The sequence below is a fragment of the Chiloscyllium plagiosum genome, unplaced genomic scaffold (assembly GCF_037043375.1).
Source record: "Chiloscyllium plagiosum isolate Xiang-an unplaced genomic scaffold, Cpla_swu_hap1 HiC_scaffold_37, whole genome shotgun sequence".
NCBI lineage: Eukaryota > Metazoa > Chordata > Chondrichthyes > Orectolobiformes > Hemiscylliidae > Chiloscyllium > Chiloscyllium plagiosum.
In genome coordinates, this window is record NW_028270175.1 from 50,272,626 (window position 1) to 50,288,580 (window position 15,955).

Consider the following 15,955-nt stretch of genomic DNA (forward strand, 5'->3'; position numbering starts at 1 on the left):
TTTACAGTGGGTGGTATATTAGGCCATGATTGTTACTGTACAGTGGGAGATATATCGTGCCGCGATGGTTACTGTACAGTGGAAAGTACGTCTGGCCACCGTGATGGTTACTGTAGTGTGGGAGTATGTTGTGCCGTGATGTTTACTGTACAGTGGGAGATAGGTCGGGACATGATGGTTATTGTACATGGGGAACATGTCAGGCCATGATGGTTACTGTGGAGTGGAAGGTATGTCGGGCCGTGATTGTTACTCTACAGCGGTAGGTATATCGTGCGATGATGGCTACTGTGCAGTGCGAGTTCTGATAGGCTGTAATGGTTTACTGTGCAGTGGGAGGTATTTTGGGCCGTGATGTTTACTGTAGAGTGAGAGGAATGTCGGTCCGTGATGGTTATGGTACAGTGGGAGGTACGGCTGGCCGTGATCTTTACTGTACAGTGGGAGGTATGTCGGTTCTTAATGTTTTCTGTACAGTGGGAGGAATGTTGTGCCATGATGTTTACTGTACTGTGGGACGTAGGCCTGGCTGGCATGGTTACTCCACAGTGGGCGGTATGTTAGGCCGGTCGGTTACTGCACAGTTGGAAATAAGTTGGGTCGTAGTCTTTACTGTACAGAGGGAGGTATATTGGACCAGGTTTACCGAACAGTGGAAGGTACGTCAGGCCGTGATGGTACCTGTACAGTGGCAGGTAAGTCGGGCCCTGATGGTTACTGGATAGTGGGAGGTAAATCTCATTGCGATGGTTACTGTACAGTGGGGGGTTCGTCGGGCCGTGATGTTTACTGTACAGTGGGAGGTATGTCGGTCCGTTATGTTTCCTGTAGAATGGGAGGAATGTTGTGCCGTGATGGTTACTGCACAGTGGGAGGTGTTTCAGTCCATGATGGTTACGGTACACTGGGTGGTACGTCGGGCTGTGATGGTTACTGTACAGTGGGAGGTAGGTCTGATTGCGATGGTTACAGTACAGTGGGGGGTATGTCTGGCCATGATGGTTACTGTACATTGGGGGGTATGTAGTGTCGTGATGCTTACTGTAGAGTGGGAGGTATGTTGGGCCATGATGATTACTATAGAGTGGGAGGTATGTCGGTCTGTGTTGGCTAGTGTTCAGTGAGAGGTATGGCAGGTCGTGATGTTTACTGTACAGTGCGAGGTACGTCGGGCAGTGATGGTTACTGTATAATGGGAGGTATTTCAGACCATGATGGATATTGTACAGTGGGAGGTCTTTCAGTCCGTGGTGGTTACTGTACAGTGGGAGGTATGTCGGTCCGTGATGGTTACTGTACAGTGGCAGGTATATCGTGCCGTGATGGTTACTGTACAGTGCAAGTTCTGATAGGCTGTAATGGTTACTGTACAGTGGGAGGTATGTCGAGCCGTGATGGTTACTGTTCATTGGGAGGTATGTCGGGCCGTAGTCTTTACTGTACAGTGGGAGGTATGTCGGGCCGGGCCAGTTACTGCACAGTGTGTGGTATGTCGGGCTGTAAGCTTTACTGTATAGTGGGAGGTATATTGGGCCATGATTACTGTACAGTGGAAGGTACGTCAGGCCGTGATGGTTACTGTACAATGGAAGGTATGTCGGGCCTTGATTGTTGCTGTACATTGGTAGGTATATCATGCCGTGATGGTTACTATACAGTGCGAGTTCTGATAGGCTGTAACGGTTACTGTACAGTGGGAGGTATTTCGGGCCGTGATGGTTACTGATCATTGGAAGGTATGTCGGAAAATGATGGTTACTGCACTTTGTGTGGTTTGTTGGGCCGTGATGGTTACTGCACAGTGTGTGGTTTGTTAGGCCGTGATGGTTACTGCACAGTGGGAGGTATGTCAGCGTGTGATGGTTCCTGTACAGTGGGAGGTATGTTGGGTCGTGATGGTTACGGGACAATGGGGAGTATGTCGGGCCGTGATGGTTACTGTAGAGTGAGAAGTATATCAATCCCTTGATGGTTACGGTCCTGTGGGAGTTACATCTGGCCGTGATGGTACTGTACAGTGGGAGGTATGTCGGTCCACGATGGTTACTCTGCAGTAGGAGGTATGTCGGGCCATGATGGTTACTGTACAGTGGGAGGTATGTGGGGCCGTTATTGTTTCTGTATATGGGGGAGTATGTCTGACCGTGATGGGTACTGTAGAGTGGGAGGTATGTCGCTCTCTGACTGGTTGCTGCACCGTGGGAGGTTTTTCGGGCTGTGTCAGGTTACAGTACAGTGCGAGGTATGCCGGGCCATGACGGTCACGTTACAGTGGGAGGTATGCCGGTCCGTGATGGTTACTGTACAGTGGGTGGTATATTGGGTCGTGATGGTTACGGTACAAAGGGGAGTATGTCGGGCCGTGATGGTTACTGTAGAGTGTGAAGTATGTCAATCCCCTGATGGTTATGGTACAGTGGGAGTTACGTCTGGCCGTGATGGTTACTGTACAATGGGAGGTATGTCGGTCCATGATGGTTACTCTGCAGTGGGAGGTATGTCGGGCCGTGATGGTTACTGTACAGTGGGCAGTAGGCCGCACCGTGGTGGTTACTGTAGAGTGAGAAGTATATCAATCCCTTGATGGTTACGGTCCTGTGGGAGTTACATCTGGCCGTGATGGTACTGTACAGTGGGAGGTATGTCGGTCCACGATGGTTACTCTGCAGTAGGAGGTATGTCGGGCCATGATGGTTACTGTACAGTGGGAGGTATGTGGGGCCGTTATTGTTTCTGTATATGGGGGAGTATGTCTGACCGTGATGGGTACTGTAGAGTGGGAGGTATGTCGCTCTCTGACTGGTTGCTGCACCGTGGGAGGTTTTTCGGGCTGTGTCAGGTTACAGTACAGTGCGAGGTATGCCGGGCCATGACGGTCACGTTACAGTGGGAGGTATGCCGGTCCGTGATGGTTACTGTACAGTGGGTGGTATGTTGGGTCGTGATGGTTACGGTAGAGTGTGAAGTATGTCAATCCCCTGATGGTTATGGTACAGTGGGAGTTACGTCTGGCCGTGATGGTTACTGTACAATGGGAGGTATGTCGGTCCATGATGGTTACTCTGCAGTGGGAGGTATGTCGGGCTGTGATGGTTACTGTACAGTGGGCAGTAGGCCGCACCGTGGTGGTTACTGTTCAGTGGGAGGTACAACGGGCCGTGATTGTTCCTGTGCTTTGGGAGTTGTATTGGGCCGTGATGGTGACTGTACAGGGAGAAGTATGTCGGTCCATGATGTTTACTGTTCAGTGTGATGTACGCCAGGTCGTGATGGTTACTGTATAGTGGGAGAGATGTCGGGCCATGATGGTTACTGTACAGTGGGAGGTATGTCGGGCGGTGATGCTTACTGTACAGTGGGAGATATGTCGGTCTGTGATGTTTACTGTACAGTGGGATGTATGAAGTGAAAAATGTGTTGCTGGAAAAGCGCAGCAGGTCAGGCAGCATCCAAGGAGCAGGAAAATCGACATTTCGGGCATAAACCCTTCTTCAGGAATGAGGAGGGTGTGCCAAGCAGGCTAAGATGAAAGGTAAGGAGGAGGGACTGGGGTATGGGCGTCTGGAATGTGATAGATGGAAGGAGGTTAAGGTGAGGGTGATAGGCCGGAAAGGGGGTGGGGGCGGAGAGGTCGGGACGAAGATTGCAGGTCAAGAAGGCGGTGCTGAGTCCGAGGGTTGGGACTGAGATAAGGTGGGGGAAGGGAAAGGAGGAAGCTGGAGAAATATGCATTTATCCCTTGTGGTTGGAGGGCTCCTAGGCGGAAGATGAGGCGCTCTCCCCCCAGGCGTGATGTTACCATGGTCTGGCGATGGAGGAGGCCAAGGGCCTGCATGTCCTTGGCGGAGTGGGAAGGAGAGTTAAAGTGTTCAGCCACAGGGCGGATGGGTTGGTTGGTGTGGGTGTCCCAGAGGTGTTCCCTGAAACGTTCCGCATGTAGGTTACTAATAGTGGGAGGTATGTCGGGCCATGATGCTTGCTGTGCAGTGGGAGGTATGTTGGGCCGTGATGGTGACTGTACAGTGGGAGGTATGTCAGGCCGTGATGGTTACTGTATCGTGGGAGATGTGTCGGGCCATGATGGTTACTGTACAGTGGGGGGTATATTGTCCGTGATGTATACTGTACATTGGGAGAGATGTCGGGCCGTGATGGTTACTTATTCGTGTGAGGTCTGCCGGGCCATGATCGTTATTGTACACTGGAAAGTATATCGGGCCATGACAGTTACTGTACAGTGGGGTGTATGTCGGGCCGTAATGTTTACTGTACAGTGGGAGGTACGTCAGGCCGTGTCAGCTACTGTACAGTGGGTGGTATGTCCGGCCATTATGCTTGCTGTACACTGAGGTATATCCTGAGGTGATGGGTTCTGTACAGTGGGAGGTATGTCGGGCTGTCTTGGTTACTATACATTGGAATGTATGTTGGGCTATGATGGTTACTGTACAGTGGGACGTATTTCGGGCCGTGATTGTTACAGTACAGTTGGAAGTATATCGGGCCGTGATTATTCCTGTACTTTGAGAGGTATTTTAGGCCGTGATGGTGACTGTAGGGGGGAGGTATGTCAGGCCGTGATGGTTACTGTACAGTGGGATGTACGCCAGGTTGTGATGGTTACAGTAAAGTGGGAGAAATGTCGGGACATGATGGTTACTGTAGAGTGTGAAGTATGTCGAGCCGTGATGGTTACTGTCCAGTGGAAGGTAAGTGATGGTTACTGTACAGTGGGAAGTATGTTGGTCCGTGATGTTTACTGCACAGTGGGAGGTATGTCGGGCCGTGATGTTTACTGTACAGTAGGAGGTATGCAATGTGTGATGGTTACGGCACAGTGGGAGGTACATCGGGCATTGATGGTTACTGTGCAGTGTGCGGTGTTTCAGACCACAATGGTTACTGTACAGTGGGAGCTATGTCGGGCCATGATGGTTACTGTACAGTGAGTTGTGTGTCGAGCCATGATGGTTACTGTACTGTGGGAAGTATATCGCGCCGTGATGGTTACTGTACATTGAACAGTACAGCACAGAACAGGCCCTTCAGCCCAGGATGTTGTGCCGACCATTGATCCTCATGTATGCACCCTCAAATTTCTGTGACCATATGCATGTCAAGCAGTCTCTTAAATGTCCCCAATGACCTTGCTTCCACAACTGCTGCTGGCAATGCATTCCATGCACTCACAACTCTCTGTGTGAAGAACCCGTCTCTGACATCCCCTCTGTACTTTCCTCCAACCAGCTTAAAACTATGACCCTCGTGTTAGCCATTTCTGCCCTGGGAAATAGTCTCTGGCTATCGACTCTATCTATGCCTCTCATTATTTTGTATACCTCAATTAGGTCCCCTCTCCTCTTCCTTTTCTCCAATGAAAAAACTCCGAGCTCAGTCAACCTCTCCAGTCCAGGCAGCATTCTGGTAAACCTCCTCTGAACCCTCTCCAAAGCATCCACATCTTTTCTGTAATAGGGCGACCAGAACTGGATGCAATATTCCAAGTGCGGTCTAACCAAAGTTTTATAGAGCTGCAACAGAGAGATATGTCGGACCGTGATGGTTACTGTACAGTGGGAGCTATGTTGGGCCTTGACGGTAACTGTACAGTGGGTGGTATATCATGCCGTGATGGTTGCTGTACGGTGGGAGATATGTCAGGCCGTGATGGTTACTGTACAGTGGGAGGAATGTTGGGACGTGATGTCTACTGTACATTGGGGGGCATGTTGTGCCGTGATGCTTGCTCTACAGTGGGAGGTATATCCTGCCGTGATGGTTACTGTTAATTGGGAGGTGTATCGGACCATGACAGTTACTGTACAGTGGGAGGTATGCCGGGCCGTGGCGATTACTGTACAGTGGGAGTTACGTCGGATCGTGATGGTTACTGTGGAGTGTGTGGTATGTCAGTCCCTGATGGTTACGGTACAGTGGGATGTACATCGGGCCGTGATGTTTACTGTACAGTGGGTGGTATGTCGGGCCATGATGCTAACTCTTCAGGGGGAGGTAAATCGTGCCATGATTGTTCCTGTGCGTTGGGAGGTGTGTTCAGCCGTAATATTGAATCTACAGGGGGAGGAATGTTGATCCGTACTGGTTACTGTGCAGTGTGATGTACGCTGGGCCGTGCTGGTAACGGTGCAGTGTGATGTACGCCTTGCCGTGCTGGTTACTGTGCATTGTGATGTACGCCGGGCCGTGATGGTTACTCTGCAGTGTGATGTATGCCGGGCCGTGCTGGTTACTCTGCAGTGTGATGTACGCCGGGCCGTGATGGTTACTCGGCAGTGTGATGTAGGCCGGGCCGTGATGGTTACTGTGCAGTGTGATGTATGCCGGAACGTGCTGGTTGCTCTGCAGTGTGATGTACACAAGGCCGTGATGGTTACTCTGCCATGTGATGTACGCCAGGCCGTGCTGGTAACTGTGCAGTGTGATGTACGCCAGGCCGTGATGGTTACTCAGCAGTGTGATGTTTGCCGGGCCGTGCGGGTTACTGTGCAATGTGATGTAAGCCGGGCCGTGCTGGTTACTCTGCAGTGTGATGTACGCTGGGCCGTGATGGTTACTGTGCAGTGTGATTACGCCGGACCGTGCTGGTTACTCTGCAGTGTGATGTATGCCGGGCCGTGATGGTTACTGGGCAGTGTGATGTACGCTGGGCCATGATGGTTACTGTGCAGTGTGATATACATCCGGCTGTGCTGGTTACTATGCAGTGTGATGTACGCCGGGCCGTGCTGGTTACTCTGCAGTTTGATGTGCGCCGGGCCTTGATGGTTACTGTGCAGTATGATGTACGCCGGGCCGTGCTGGTTACTGTGCAGTGTGATGTACGCTGGGCCATGATGGTTACTGTGCAGTGTGATGTACGCCAGGCCGTGATAGTTACTGTGCAGTGTGATTTAAGCCGGTCCGTGCTGGTTACTCTGCAGTGTGATGTACGCCAGGCCGTGCTGTTTGCTGTGCAGTGTGATGTACGCCGGGCCGTGCTGTTTACTGTGCAGTGTGATATACGCCGGGCGGTTCTGGTTACTGTGCAGTGTGATGTATGCCGGGCCGTGCTGTTTGCTGTGCAGTGTGATGTACGCCGGGCTGTGCTGTTTACTGTGCAGTGTGATGTACGCCGGGCGGTTCTGGTTACTGTGCAGTGTGATGTACGCCGGGTCTGCTGGTTACTCTGCAGTGTGATGTACGCCGGGCCGTGCTGGTTACTCTGCAGTGTGATGTTGCCGGGCCGTGATGGTTACTCTGCAGTGTGATGTACGCCAGGCCGTGATGGTTACTGTGCAGTATGATGTAAGCAAGGCCGTGCTGGTTACTATGCAGTGTGGTGTACGCCGGGCCATGATGGTTACTGTGCAGTATGATGTACGCCAGGCCGTGCTGGTTACGGTGCAGTGTGATGTACGCCGAATTTGTGCTGGTTACTGTGCCGTGTGATGTAAGCCGGGCCTTGCTGGATACTCTGCAGTGTGATGTACGCCGGGCTGTGCTGTTTACTGTGCAGTGTGATGTACGCCAGGCCGTGATGGTTACTGTGCAGTGTGATGTGCGACAGGCCGTGCTGGTTACTCTGCAGTGTGATGTACGCGGGCCGTGCTGTTACTGTGCAGTGTGATGTACGCCGGGCCGTGATGGTTACTGTGCAGTGTGATGTATGCCAGGCCGTGATGGTTACTGTGCAGTGTGATGTACGCTGGGCCGCATTGGTTACTGTGCCGTGTGATGTAAGCCGGGCCTTGCTGGTTACTCTGCAGTGTGATGTACGCCGGGCCGTGCTGTTTACTGTGCAGTGTGATGTACGCCAGGCCGTGCTGGTTACTGTGCAGTGTGATGTACGCCCGGTCTGCTGGTTACTCTGCAGTGTGATGTACGCCGGGCCGTGCTGGTTACTCTGCAGTGTGATGTATGCCGGGCCGTGCTGGTTACTCTGCAGTGTGATGTACGTCGGGCCGTGCTAGTTACTGTGCTGTGTGATGTACGCCGGGCCGCGTTGGTTACTGTGCCGTGTGATGTAAGCCGGGCCTTGCTGGTTACTGTGCAGTGTGATGAACGCTGGGCCATGATGGTTACTGTGCAGTGTGATGTATGCCAGGCCGTGATGGTTACTGAGCAGTGTGATGTATGCTGGGCCGCGTTGGTTACTGTGCCGTGTGATGTAAGCCGGGCTTTGCTGGTTATTCTGCAGTGTGATGTACGCCGGGCCATGCAGTTTACTGTGCAGTGTGATGTACGCCAGGCCGTACTGGTTACTGTGCAGTGTGATGTACGCGGGGTCTGCTGGTTACTGTGCAGTGTGATGTACGCCGGGCCCTGCTGGTTACTCTGCAGTGTGATATATGCCGGGCCGTGCTGGTTACTCTGCAGTGTGATGTACGCCGGGCCGTGCTAGTTACTGTGATGTGTGATGTACGCTGGGCCGCGTTGGTTACTGTGCCGTGTGATGTAAGCCGGGCCTTGCTGGTTACTGTGCAGTGTGATGAACGCCTGGCCATGCTGTTTACTGTGCAATGTGATGTACGCCTGGCCGTGCTGGTTACTGTGCAGTGTGATGTACCCCGGGCCGTACTGGTTACTGTGCAGTGTGATGTACTTCTGGCCGTGCTGGTTACTGTGCAGTGTGATGAACGCCGGGCCGTGCTGGTTACTGTGCAGTGTGATGTACGCCGGGCCGTGCTGGTTACTGTGCAGTGTGATGTACGCCGGGCCGTGCTGGTTACTGTGCAGTGTGAAGTACGCCGGGCCGTGCTGGTTACTGTGCAGTGTGAAGTACGCCGGGCCGTGATGGTTACTGTGCAGTGTGATGAACGCCGGGCCGTGATGGTTACTGTGCAGTGTGATGTACGGCGGGCCGTGCTGGTTACTGTGCAGTGTGATATACGCTGGGCCGACATGGTTACTGTGCAGTGTGATGTACGCCAGCCGTGATGGTTACCTTGCAGTGTAATGTACGCCAGGACGTGCTATTTACTCTGCAGACTGATGTCCGCCGGGCCGTGCTGGTTAATCTGCAGTGTGATGTACGCCAGGCCGTGCTGGTTACTGTGCAGTGTGATGTACGCCGGGCCGTGCTGGTTACTCTGCAGTGTGATGTACGCCGGGCCGTGCTGGTTACTCTGCAGTGTGATGTACGCCAGGCCGTGCTGGTTACTCTGCAGTGTGATGTACGCTGGGCCGTGCTGTTACTGTGCAGTGTGATGTACGCCGGGCCGTGATGGTTACTGTGCAGTATGATGTACGCCAGGCCGTGCTGGTTACTATGCAGTGTGATGTACGCCGGGCCATGATGGTTACTGTGCAGTGTGATGTATGCCAGGCCGTGATGGTTACTGTGCAGTGTGATGTACGCCTGGCCGTGCTGGTTACTCTGCAGTGTGATGAACGCCTGGCTGTGCTGTTTAGTTTGCAATGTGATGTACGCCGGGCCGTTCTGGTTACACTGCAGTGTGATGTACGCCGGGCCGTGCTGGTTACTGTGCAGTGTGATGTACGCCGTGTCTGCTGGTTACTCTGCAGTGTGATGTACGCCAGGCCGTGATGGTTACTGTGCAGTGTGATGAATGCCGGGCCGTGATGGTTACACTGCAGTGTGATGTACGCCGGTCCGTGCTGATTACTCTGCAGTGTGATGTACGCCCGGCCATGCGAGCTACTGTGCAGTCTGATGTACGGCGGGCCGTGCTGGTTACTGTGCAGTGTGATGTACTCCGGGCCGTGATGGTTACTGTGCAGTGTGATGTACGCCGGGCCATGCTGGTTACTGCGCAGTGTGCTGTACACCGGGCCGTGCTGGTTAATGTGCAGTGTGATGTACGCCGGGCCGTGATGGTTACTGTGCAGTGTGATGTACGCCGGGCCATGGTGGTTACTGCGCAGTGTGCTGTACGCCGGGCCGTGCTGGTTATTGTGCAGTATGATGTACGCCGGGCCGTGCTGGTTACTCTGCAGTGTGATGTACGCCGGGCCGTGCTGGTTACTCTGCAGTGTGATGAAAGTCGGGCCATGCTGGTTATTCTGCAGTGTGATATACGACGGGCCTTGATGGTTACTGTGCAGTGTGATGTGCGACAGGCCGTGCTGGTTACTCTGCAGTGTGATGTACGCCGGGTCGTGCTGTTTACAGTGTAGTGTGATGTACGCCGGGCCGTGGTGGTTACTGTACAGTGTGATGTACGCGGGCCGTGCTGGTTACTCTGCAGTGTGATGTACGCCAGACCATGCTAGCTACTGTGCAGTGTGATGTACGGCGGGCCGTGCTGGTTACTGTGCAGTGTGATGTACGCCGGGCCGTGCTGATTACTGTGCAGTGTGATGTATGCCGGGCCGTGATGGTTACTGTGCAGTGTGATGAACGCCGGGCCGTGATGGTTACTGTGCAGTGTGATGAACGCCGGGCCGTGATGGTTACTGTGCAGTGTGATGTACGCCAGCCGTGATGGTTACTGTGCAGTGTAATGTACGCCAGGACGTGCTATTTACTCTGCAGTGTGATGTCCGCGGCGCCGTGCTGGTTACTCTGCAGTGTGATGTACGCCAGGCCGTGCTGGTTACTGTGCAGTGGGATGTACGCCGGGCCGTGATGGTTACTGTGCAGTGTGATGTATGCCAGGCCGTGATGGTTACTGTGCAGTGTGATGTACGCCGGGCCGCGTTGGTTACTGTGCCGTGTGATGTAAGCCGGGCCTTGTTGGTTACTCTGCAGTGTGATGTACGCCTGGCCGTGCTGGTTACTGTGCAGTGTGATGAACGCCTGGCCGTGATGTTTACTGTGCAATGTGATGTACACCGGGCCGTTCTGGTTACACTGCAGTGTGATGTACGCCGGGCCGTGCTGGTTACTGTGCAGTGTGATGTACGCCGTGTCTGCTGGTTACTGTGCAGTGTGATGTATGCCGGGCCGTGATGGTTACTCTGCAGTGTGATGTACGCCGGTCCGTGCTGGTTACTCTGCAGTGTGATGTACGCCAGGCCATGCTAGCTACTGTGCAGTGTGATGTACGGCGGGCCGTGCTGGTTACTGTGCAGTGTGATGTACGCCGGGCCGTGCTGGTTACTGTGCAGTGTGATGTACGCCGGGCCGTGCTGGTTACTCTGCAGTGTGATGTACGCCAGGCCATGCTAGCTACTGTGCAGTCTGATGTACGGCGGGCCGTGCTGGTTACTGTGCAGTGTGATGTACTCCGGGCCGTGAAGGTTACTGTGCAGTGTGATGTACGCCGGGCCATGCTGGTTACTGCGCAGTGTGCTGTACGCCGGGCCGTGCTGGTTACTGTGCAGTGTGATGTACGCCGGGCCGTGATGGTTACTCTGCAGTGTGATGTACGCCGGGCTGTGCTGGTTACTCTGCAGTGTGATGTACGCTGGGCTGTGCTGGTTTCTCTGCAGTGTGATGTACGCCGGGCTGTGCTGGTTACTGTGCAGTGTGATGTACACCGGGCCGTGCTGGTTACTGTGCAGTGTGATGTACACCGGGCCGTGCTGGTTACTGTGCAGTGTGATATACGCCGGGCCGTGATGGTTACTGTGCAGTGTGATGAACGCTGGGCCGTGATGGTTACTGTGCAGTGTGATGTACGCCAGGCCCTGCTGGTTACTCTGCAGTGTGATGTACACCGGGCCGTGCTGGTTACTGTGCAGTGTGATATACGCCGGGCCGTGATGGTTACTGTGCAGTGTGATATACGCCGGGCCGTGATGGTTACTGTGCAGTGTGATATACGCTGGGCCGACATGGTTACTGTGCAGTGTGATGTACGCCAGGACGTGCTATTTACTCTGCAGTGTGATGTCCGCCGGGCCGTGCTGGTTACTCTGCAGTGTGATGAAAGTCGGGCCATGCTGGTTACTCTGCAGTGTGATATACGACGGGCCTTGATGGTTACTGTGCAGTGTGATGTGCGACAGGCCGTGCTGGTTACTGTGCAGTGTAATGTACGCCAGGACGTGCTATTTACTCTGCAGTCTGATGTCCGCCGGGCCGAGATGGTTACTCTGCAGTGTGATGTATGCCTGGCCGTGCTGGTTACTGTGCAGTGTGATTTACGCCGGGCCGTGCTGTTACTGTGCAGTATGATGTACGCCAGGCCGTGATGGTTACTGTGCAGTATGATGTACGCCAGGCCATGCTGGTTACTATGCAGTGTGATGTACGCCGGGCCATGATGGTTACTGTGCAGTGTGATGTATGCCAGGCCGTGATGGTTACTGTGCAGTGTGATGTACGCCGGGCCGCGTTGGTTACTGTGCCGTGTGATGAACGCCTGGCTGTGCTGTTTACTGTGCAATGTGATGTACGCCTGGCCGTGCTGGTTACTGTGCAGTGTGATGTACCCCGGGCCGTACTGGTTACTGTGCAGTGTGATGAACGCCTGGCCGTGCTGTTTACTGTGCAGTGTGATGTACTTCTGGCCGTGCTGGTTACTGTGCAGTGTGATGAACGCCGGGCCGTGCTGGTTACTGTGCAGTGTGATGTACGCCGGGCCGTGCTGGTTACTGTGCAGTGTGATGTACGCCGGGCCGTGCTGGTTACTGTGCAGTGTGAAGTACGCCGGGCCGTGCTGCTTACTGTGCAGTGTGAAGTACGCCGGGCCGTGATGGTTACTGTGCAGTGTGATGTACGGCGGGCCGTGCTGGTTACTGTGCAGTGTGATATACGCTGGGCCGACATGGTTACTGTGCAGTGTGATGTACGCCAGCCGTGATGGTTACCTTGCAGTGTAATGTACGCCAGGACGTGCTATTTACTCTGCAGACTGATGTCCGCCGGGCCGTGCTGGTTAATCTGCAGTGTGATGTACGCCAGGCCGTGCTGGTTACTGTGCAGTGTGATGTACGCCGGGCCGTGCTGGTTACTCTGCAGTGTGATGTACGCCGGGCCGTGCTGGTTACTCTGCAGTGTGATGTACGCCAGGCCGTGCTGGTTACTCTGCAGTGTGATGTACGCTGGGCCGTGCTGTTACTGTGCAGTGTGATGTACGCCGGGCCGTGATGGTTACTGTGCAGTATGATGTACGCCAGGCCGTGCTGGTTACTATGCAGTGTGATGTACGCCGGGCCATGATGGTTACTGTGCAGTGTGATGTATGCCAGGCCGTGATGGTTACTGTGCAGTGTGATGTACGCCTGGCCGTGCTGGTTACTCTGCAGTGTGATGAACGCCTGGCTGTGCTGTTTAGTTTGCAATGTGATGTACGCCGGGCCGTTCTGGTTACACTGCAGTGTGATGTACGCCGGGCCGTGCTGGTTACTGTGCAGTGTGATGTACGCCGTGTCTGCTGGTTACTCTGCAGTGTGATGTACGCCAGGCCGTGATGGTTACTGTGCAGTGTGATGAATGCCGGGCCGTGATGGTTACACTGCAGTGTGATGTACGCCGGTCCGTGCTGATTACTCTGCAGTGTGATGTACGCCCGGCCATGCGAGCTACTGTGCAGTCTGATGGACGGCGGGCCGTGCTGGTTACTGTGCAGTGTGATGTACTCCGGGCCGTGATGGTTACTGTGCAGTGTGATGTACGCCGGGCCATGCTGGTTACTGCGCAGTGTGCTGTACACCGGGCCGTGCTGGTTAATGTGCAGTGTGATGTACGCCGGGCCGTGATGGTTACTGTGCAGTGTGATGTACGCCGGGCCATGGTGGTTACTGCGCAGTGTGCTGTACGCCGGGCCGTGCTGGTTATTGTGCAGTATGATGTACGCCGGGCCGTGCTGGTTACTCTGCAGTGTGATGTACGCCGGGCCGTGCTGGTTACTCTGCAGTGTGATGAAAGTCGGGCCATGCTGGTTATTCTGCAGTGTGATATACGACGGGCCTTGATGGTTACTGTGCAGTGTGATGTGCGACAGGCCGTGCTGGTTACTCTGCAGTGTGATGTACGCCGGGTCGTGCTGTTTACAGTGTAGTGTGATGTACGCCGGGCCGTGGTGGTTACTGTACAGTGTGATGTACGCGGGCCGTGCTGGTTACTCTGCAGTGTGATGTACGCCAGACCATGCTAGCTACTGTGCAGTGTGATGTACGGCGGGCCGTGCTGGTTACTGTGCAGTGTGATGTACGCCGGGCCGTGCTGATTACTGTGCAGTGTGATGTATGCCGGGCCGTGATGGTTACTGTGCAGTGTGATGAACGCCGGGCCGTGATGGTTACTGTGCAGTGTGATGAACGCCGGGCCGTGATGGTTACTGTGCAGTGTGATGTACGCCAGCCGTGATGGTTACTGTGCAGTGTAATGTACGCCAGGACGTGCTATTTACTCTGCAGTGTGATGTCCGCGGCGCCGTGCTGGTTACTCTGCAGTGTGATGTACGCCAGGCCGTGCTGGTTACTGTGCAGTGGGATGTACGCCGGGCCGTGATGGTTACTGTGCAGTGTGATGTATGCCAGGCCGTGATGGTTACTGTGCAGTGTGATGTACGCCGGGCCGCGTTGGTTACTGTGCCGTGTGATGTAAGCCGGGCCTTGTTGGTTACTCTGCAGTGTGATGTACGCCTGGCCGTGCTGGTTACTGTGCAGTGTGATGAACGCCTGGCCGTGATGTTTACTGTGCAATGTGATGTACACCGGGCCGTTCTGGTTACACTGCAGTGTGATGTACGCCGGGCCGTGCTGGTTACTGTGCAGTGTGATGTACGCCGTGTCTGCTGGTTACTGTGCAGTGTGATGTACGCCAGGCCGTGATGGTTACTGTGCAGTGTGATGTATGCCGGGCCGTGATGGTTACTCTGCAGTGTGATGTACGCCGGTCCGTGCTGGTTACTCTGCAGTGTGATGTACGCCAGGCCATGCTAGCTACTGTGCAGTGTGATGTACGGCGGGCCGTGCTGGTTACTGTGCAGTGTGATGTACGCCGGGCCGTGCTGGTTACTGTGCAGTGTGATGTACGCCGGGCCGTGCTGGTTACTCTGCAGTGTGATGTACGCCAGGCCATGCTAGCTACTGTGCAGTCTGATGTACGGCGGGCCGTGCTGGTTACTGTGCAGTGTGATGTACTCCGGGCCGTGAAGGTTACTGTGCAGTGTGATGTACGCCGGGCCATGCTGGTTACTGCGCAGTGTGCTGTACGCCGGGCCGTGCTGGTTACTGTGCAGTGTGATGTACGCCGGGCCGTGATGGTTACTCTGCAGTGTGATGTACGCCGGGCTGTGCTGGTTACTCTGCAGTGTGATGTACGCTGGGCTGTGCTGGTTTCTCTGCAGTGTGATGTACGCCGGGCTGTGCTGGTTACTGTGCAGTGTGATGTACACCGGGCCGTGCTGGTTACTGTGCAGTGTGATGTACACCGGGCTGTGCTGGTTACTGTGCAGTGTGATATACGCCGGGCCGTGATGGTTACTGTGCAGTGTGATGAACGCTGGGCCGTGATGGTTACTGTGCAGTGTGATGTACGCCAGGCCCTGCTGGTTACTCTGCAGTGTGATGTACACCGGGCCGTGCTGGTTACTGTGCAGTGTGATATACGCCGGGCCGTGATGGTTACTGTGCAGTGTGATATACGCCGGGCCGTGATGGTTACTGTGCAGTGTGATATACGCTGGGCCGACATGGTTACTGTGCAGTGTGATGTACGCCAGGACGTGCTATTTACTCTGCAGTGTGATGTCCGCCGGGCCGTGCTGGTTACTCTGCAGTGTGATGAAAGTCGGGCCATGCTGGTTACTCTGCAGTGTGATATACGACGGGCCTTGATGGTTACTGTGCAGTGTGATGTGCGACAGGCCGTGCTGGTTACTGTGCAGTGTAATGTACGCCAGGACGTGCTATTTACTCTGCAGTCTGATGTCCGCCGGGCCGAGATGGTTACTCTGCAGTGTGATGTATGCCTGGCCGTGCTGGTTACTGTGCAGTGTGATTTACGCCGGGCCGTGCTGTTACTGTGCAGTATGATGTACGCCAGGCCGTGATGGTTACTGTGCAGTATGATGTACGCCAGGCCATGCTGGTTACTATG